Consider the following 6,390-nt stretch of genomic DNA (forward strand, 5'->3'; position numbering starts at 1 on the left):
TGAGAGTGAAGCACTGCTTCCAGCACTCCTGTCCTTGTTTGAGCACTGGGGAGCACGTGACGCAGCACAGTCCAGTGAGAGTCCCTGCGGAGGTCCTGGGTTTGCAGACGCCTCCACGTCCCCGCCATGCCCAAGGGATGGGGCCTCCTGCTGCTGGGTGTATTCAATTTGCTTTCCTGGGTTCGGACGATTCCCCTCAGGGTGAGCTTCAAAGGGCTTTTTTGGAGGGTGCTCGCCAAAAGGTCTGAAGTGCTCAGGGCTTTCCCATGATGGGGTGTTTTAAAGTGTCCACTTAGGGGACAAGTGCTACTCTGCCCGCTAGGCTGGGCCCCCTTCTCCTGGTGCAGCAGCGAGTGGCCCTTGACTCTTGACCCTCGACCCTCTCTCCAGCATGTATGCTACTAGGACCTGCCTGCCCAGCCCCACACCATACCAGATATGTGAGTTTTTATCTGGAAGCCCCCTTCACCCCACACAGTGCCCGGTCAGTTGGGGTTCATCTGAGAGCCCCCTTTTTCATGGCTGGCTAGTATGTGCTGGGTACTCTGGCCTGGGCAGGTACAACTGCTGGTCAGATGGGCGGGATTCCTGGGAGAGCCAGGAGTCATGGGAGAGCAAGAGCTCTGCATTTTTCAGATCTGATTATAGGGGGAGGGGTTCAGGAAGCAGAAAACCATGCAGAGTGAAGGGAGCTTCAGTCTGAACCATGCTGAGTCCTGCCAACAGGAAGCAGATCCACCTGGAGAATTATTATTACCTGGCCTCCATTGACTCTGCTCTTACATCTGAAGAGAAATGTCTCAGTGATGCAGGAGATCAAAGGGAACTGCCAAGAAATCCTGAAAGAACAGGATGAACATTATGAGAAGTTGAAATGAGAGACAGATGGTGCCCAAAAATTCTGAGTGCTGCACTGCATCCAGAGAGCCCTGATTCAGAGCCAGGAGCTGTGCAATGAGAAGATTCAGATCCTGAGTCAGATGGTGGAGCTGGTGGAGAGCCAGACCAGACAAGTGAACAGTCATGTGGAAGTCTTGGAGATACCTCAAGAGATCAAGGACACCACTAGCCACAGCTGCAAAGCTGGCTAAGAGAAGGCAAAGAACAAGACAGTTGCACAGGTAGAAAAAGCCAAATTACAAGCATACTCTGCGGCCACTCAACAATGTGAATCAAGTGATGGATGTATCTAATAATAATCGTGACCATGATGACATCACCTCAGGAACACCCAAGGAAAGGACACAAAGACCTCAAAGAACAGGCTTCACAGCAAAAGCACAGAAGGAAGCAAACCCTGCAAACATTCCCAGTGATGCAAATGAGCCCACATACTGTCTGTGCAATCAAGTGGCCTATGGAGAAATGACACCTTGTGGGAATAGCAAGTGCCCACACTGGATGGTTCTACTTCTCCAACTTGGGACTCAGTCACAAGCCAAAGGATAAGTGGTACTGTACCAATTTTAAGGGCAGAAATACTAATCTAAGTTAGGAAGAGGCCTAAAGTCATTGAACATATGTTTTGACTTGCCTTCCTTTCTCCATATATTTTCTGTTTTCTTTCTGCTATAGCTCTTTTTCACAACTAGATTTCTAATGAATTACCATTAAACACAGTTTTTTTTCTTCTTTTTCCTTTTTGTTGTGCTGGGGTTTTAACTCAGGTCTTTATACATGGGAGGCATGCACTCTACCACCTAAGCTATATCTCCAGCCATTACTTTATTTTTAATAAGGCTACTAATATGTACTTTGTTAATAAAAATTACCAGTGTTATGAGAATAGTTGGACTGCAAATGATCAAGCTAGCAGCTTTTTATCTTCCTGGGGTACACATACCTCAGGGGGTCACCCACCTTCACCCTCAGACCATTTCTGATTGTGTCTCCATTTAACACTTTTAGTATATCATTAAATACTTGTGTATGTGTATTGCTACTGTTTTTAACCCATAAAGAGTGGGTACATTCCTAATGTGTCCACTCTTTCTTCCTACAGTCTGGTACAGGGTTTGCTACAATATTAATATTTTACACACATTGTTCGCTACAATATTAATACCCATTGTTGAATGGTAATTTAAATTATTTAATCTTCTAGAATTAGAGCTCTAGTGAGACTTTAATGTAGATGGTCCATGGATAATTTATTCCTAGAGTTCTTTGTCCATTATTAGAGCAAGTCTGACTCTAGCCATGGAGGAAACACTTGCTCTAATTCTTCATACTGGGTGACTTCAATTTTATTATTAATCAGAAAATACTTCAAGTGTGGTATACTTGTTTGGCATTCTGTTGACAATTCTGTATAAGCAGAAGCCTTGTTATATCAGAAATACTCTGCTAATTAAATGCATAAGGCATTCAGCCAATGTTCAATGAATTTACCATGTTCACCATATAAACTGCAGTCATCATCCTTTGGGTTCACACCTCCTGCAGGCATGACATTAGCACTGCCATATTTTCTTCAGCCTCAAGGATTAGAGGTCTCCATGTGTTGCCAGTATTGCCATAAGTCACCTAGTACCTTCCTGAAAACTTTTTGGTTTTTTTGGTTTGGAGTTTTTTTTTTTTTTTTTTTTTTTTTTTTTTTTTTTGCAGTGCTGGGGATTGAACCTAGGGCCTTGTGCTTGTGAGGCAATCACTTTACCAAATGAGCTATATCACCAGCTTGTTATTTTATTTTTAAAAAGTATTTAGTAATTTCCTACCACCTGTGCTATGTAATAGGTTTCAATCATGGTTTGTAGAGCCAAGCCGAGTTTGTTTCATGTCTCTCATTTTTTCTACAGTGTCTGGCAAGAACCCCAAGTTAATATCTGACTAAATATGGAACTGGTTTATTCTGCAGTTTTATTTCTTTGTACTGTATCAGTTGGGTACATCAACTATACCCATTTGCCAGCCCAAAAAACAAAAACAATAACAAAACAGTGAAACAAATACTACTTCTTAAAGAATTATCTTCAGTGTACTTAATTTTTCTCTGTTTGAAAACAAAAACACCACATCAGCATTTTCTTATTAACTGAAAAAAAAATTTAGTTTTTTGAGAAGATGATAATTGTATTATGCTGTGAAGGCTGCTACAACAAGACACCACAAACTGGGGACCTTATAAATAAATTTATTTGTCATGACTATGCAAATTAGGAAGCCCAAGATTAAGGGATTCAGTATCTGATAGGGCTTGCTCTGGTTCAGCGGTTTCTTACTGTCCTCACATGGTGGAAAGGGGCAAGGCAGCTCTCCCCTCATTAGGAGTGAACACACCCAGTGAACACACCTTATACCATCACAGTGGTGATTAGGTTTCAACATGTGTGTTTTAGGAGAAACACACACTTGCGGACCATAGCAGTAATGTTTTCTACAGTACAATGAATTTGAAAATGAAGGACTAAGTGTAAGACCCCAGAATCCAAAATAATAATAATCCACCAGGAATTACCTGTCTTTAATCCCAGTGAATCAGGAGACTGAGGCAAGAGGATTACAATTTTGAGACCAGCCTCAACAACTTAGCTAAAACATAAAAGATGACTGGAAATATAGCTCAGTAATAAAGTGCCCCTGGTTTTATCCTAATTACCAATACAATAAATAACCATATGTCTGTATAATTTATAAATTGGGGAAATTAAAAGTGATATTGGGCCCGGTACAGTAGTACATGCCTATAATTCCAGCTACTTGAGAGAGGGAAAGAAGGATCACAAGTTCAAGGCCATCCTGGAAAATTTTGGTGAGACCCTATTTAAAAAAAAAAAAAAAAAAAACTGAGCTTATAGCTCAGATGTAGATTGTCCTAGGGTTCACTACCCATTGCCACACAAACACACACAAAAAATCTTGGAGTTGAAAAAGGCAACAGAGAATCTTCTAACTTGCTGAATCCTTTATCAATTGAAATTTAATTTTAAATTATAAATGTCATTTTGGTACTGTTTCACTGTTTTCATTTGAATGATTACATATTGAGAAACCCTGCAGTCAAAACACTTTCAGAAAAAGTGAAAAAGTTTATCTTATGTTATTTTACAAAAAGTATTTAGAAAGAGCAACCTGTACTCTAAGTGAATATCACCCTTGCAAGACACATAACAAGTGCAAATATGCACACTTTGCTGTAGTGTACCACTTCCTGCACAAAAAGTATTTTTTTTGTGCAGGGATAAGAGTAGCTTATCCTCTAGAGAAAAGTGAAAAAGATAGCTAAGGCTTTAAACCACTGTTCTAAGAAATGTGATCTGGGACCAGCAACATCAAATTTCAAAGGAACTAACTAGTACAAATTCTCAAGGCTGACTTAGCAAATCTTCTGCACAATTCTCATAACACATTAAAGACTGAGATCCATTGTTTCAAACCACAAACTGTCAAGTGTTTTATTTTTATATAAAATATGTGATTCACAGGTAAGAGACTGAGTAGAAAATAGGCTTGTTTTTGCAAAAATACTCCATTCCAAATATTGCCAATGTCTGTAATGGCTGAGGAAATTGTGCTCATTGTTCAGGGACATACCACAGTATTTCTTGCTCTGTGAACCTGTCTTAACCCTCTGGGCCACAGCATGCTGTTGCTGCATTGCTGCACATGGTTCCTGGTGACAGGTGTCTTGTGTGTTTGTGGCTGTGACTGAGAAGACTACAGAAGCAGTCCTTTCTCCACAGGAAGACTGCTTAGAACTGTGTGAACCATGGCTGATGTACTGGGTCTTGACTGTTAGTAGGTGTTCTTTGTTTCATTTTGTTTATTCCTTCTGAAACTTCTCAACCAAAATACCAAGTGGATTGCAGACTTCTGTGGTTATCAAGTATTTTGTAACAATATTATCTGAAACTCCCTAACACTTTCAGAAAAGGTGAAAAAGTTTATCTTATGTTATTTTACAAAAAGTATTTAGAAAGAGCAACCTGTACTCTAAGTGAATATCACCCTTGCAAGACACATAACAAGTGCAAATATGCACAATTTGCTGTAGTGTACCACTTCCTGCACAAAAAGTATTTGCTGCAAAATATAGAAGAGCAAAAACATTTAATCCAAAGGTTGTGTTTAGCTGCTTAAATTCAGTAACTATTGGAATCTAAGGGATTGTATTGCAATTGAAAATACATTATGTCAGTATACTTTCCTAAAATCATTTAATCTTAAGTGAATACTTCAGAAATTCCTGCCATGTTTAATGTTAAAAATAAGCACTGGTCTGGGGAGATAGCTCAGTTGGTAGAGTGCTTTCTTTGTAAGCACAAGGCCCTGGGTTAAATCCCCAGCACTGCAGAAAATAAACAAATAAATATATAAATAAATCATGTTTGTACAGTTTATATCCAATTGGAAATTAACTCAAATATAATCTCTAATAATTTTAAGCCATAGTATATTTGCTTATGTGATTAATATACATAATGTATGTCCCTCCTTATTACTTCATCTGACAATACATTATCAAAGACATTTATATGGTTGTTTTCAGTCTTGTTTCTTAGTTTGTGAGAATTCACTTTAAAATACTTTGCCTGATAAAGGATGTTAGCCACTACTGATGCCTACATCAGTTTTTCCCTCTTCAGCTGCCTAAGTCATTTTAATAAAGAAAATGTACAGATAATCTCTTTGCTCACTGGAGAAGTCACAAGTTCCTGATTGTATGTGAGTGTTGTATTAAATTAGACAAATTATATTTAAAGTGTACAAAATTCATTATTTTCAAAATATATTTCTCAAATTGTCTAAGAGCTGGGAGGACATGAAGAAGAGAAAAAAATTTAAAGCCATCAATACCACTTATTCTTTATTTAGTCAAATTCACATAGGCTAAATTAACCAGTTCTTTTTTTCTTCTTCTTCTCTTTTGTTTTTGATAGTGCTGGAGATAGGACCCAGGGCTTCACCCTTGCGAGATGAGCACCCTACCCCTGGACTACAGCACCAGTCTATTTTTAATTTTGAAACAGGGCCTCACTAAGTTGCCTAGCTGACCTCAAACTTCTGATGGCCAGTTCTTCTTATTCTTTAGTATCACCTGCCTGTACTATATTGTTATTGCTACTCTGAGAGCTGTGCTCACATTTAATTTGATTGATTCATTAAACAACTGTGTATTATATTGTAGGATGTATTGGACATGAGCAGAAACAGCAGGTAGTGAGTTTGCAAAGACCTATGTCTTGGAAGCCCTGTTTTAATGAGCTATATGCAAGATGAAATTAAGGAATACTAGTAGAAAATTTGAATACATTTGGACAGCCCCTTATGTTTTACAGAGAAGTTGTTAATTGCAACTTGGAAATTATACAAGATTTAATATTGATAGGCTGTTTTAAAATAAATAACAAAATATCAAACTTTTTATAGAACAATAGCCATTTCTAATGT

At 38.6% G+C, this 6,390-nt stretch overlaps 1 pseudogene across 1 annotated transcript; it reads left to right on the plus strand.

Moving 5' to 3' along the window:
• The first annotated feature begins 806 nt into the window (after positions 1–806).
• Positions 807–1,495, plus strand: LOC306652772 (inhibitor of growth protein 1-like; annotated as a pseudogene). The gene has a single exon. The product of its transcript is annotated as an inhibitor of growth protein 1-like (transcript).
• The last annotated feature ends 4,895 nt before the right edge of the window (positions 1,496–6,390 follow it).

Source organism: Sciurus vulgaris, assembly GCF_902686455.1.
Source record: "Sciurus vulgaris genome assembly, contig: HiC_scaffold_570_arrow_ctg1, whole genome shotgun sequence".
Classification (NCBI taxonomy): Eukaryota; Metazoa; Chordata; class Mammalia; order Rodentia; family Sciuridae; genus Sciurus; species Sciurus vulgaris.